Source organism: Arachis duranensis, chromosome 4 (assembly GCF_000817695.3).
Source record: "Arachis duranensis cultivar V14167 chromosome 4, aradu.V14167.gnm2.J7QH, whole genome shotgun sequence".
Lineage (NCBI taxonomy): Eukaryota > Viridiplantae > Streptophyta > Magnoliopsida > Fabales > Fabaceae > Arachis > Arachis duranensis.
Genome location: NC_029775.3, coordinates 72459911 through 72460175, shown reverse-complemented (window position 1 = coordinate 72460175; position 265 = coordinate 72459911).

Sequence of the window (265 nt, the reverse complement as noted above, 5' to 3'; positions counted from 1 at the left end):
GACATTTTTCTGGCGTTTAACTCCAGACAGCAGCATGTACTTGGCGTTCAATGCCAAGTTACGTCGTCAATCTTCGAATAAAGTATGGAATATTATATATTGCTGGAAAGCTCTGGATGTCTACTTTCCAACGCCGTTGAGAACGCGCCAATTGGAGTTCTGTAGCTCCAGAAAATACATTTCGAGTACAGGGAGGTCAGAATCCAACAACATCTGTAGTCCTTTTTCAGCCTCCTATCAGATTTTTGCTCAGGTCCCTCAATTT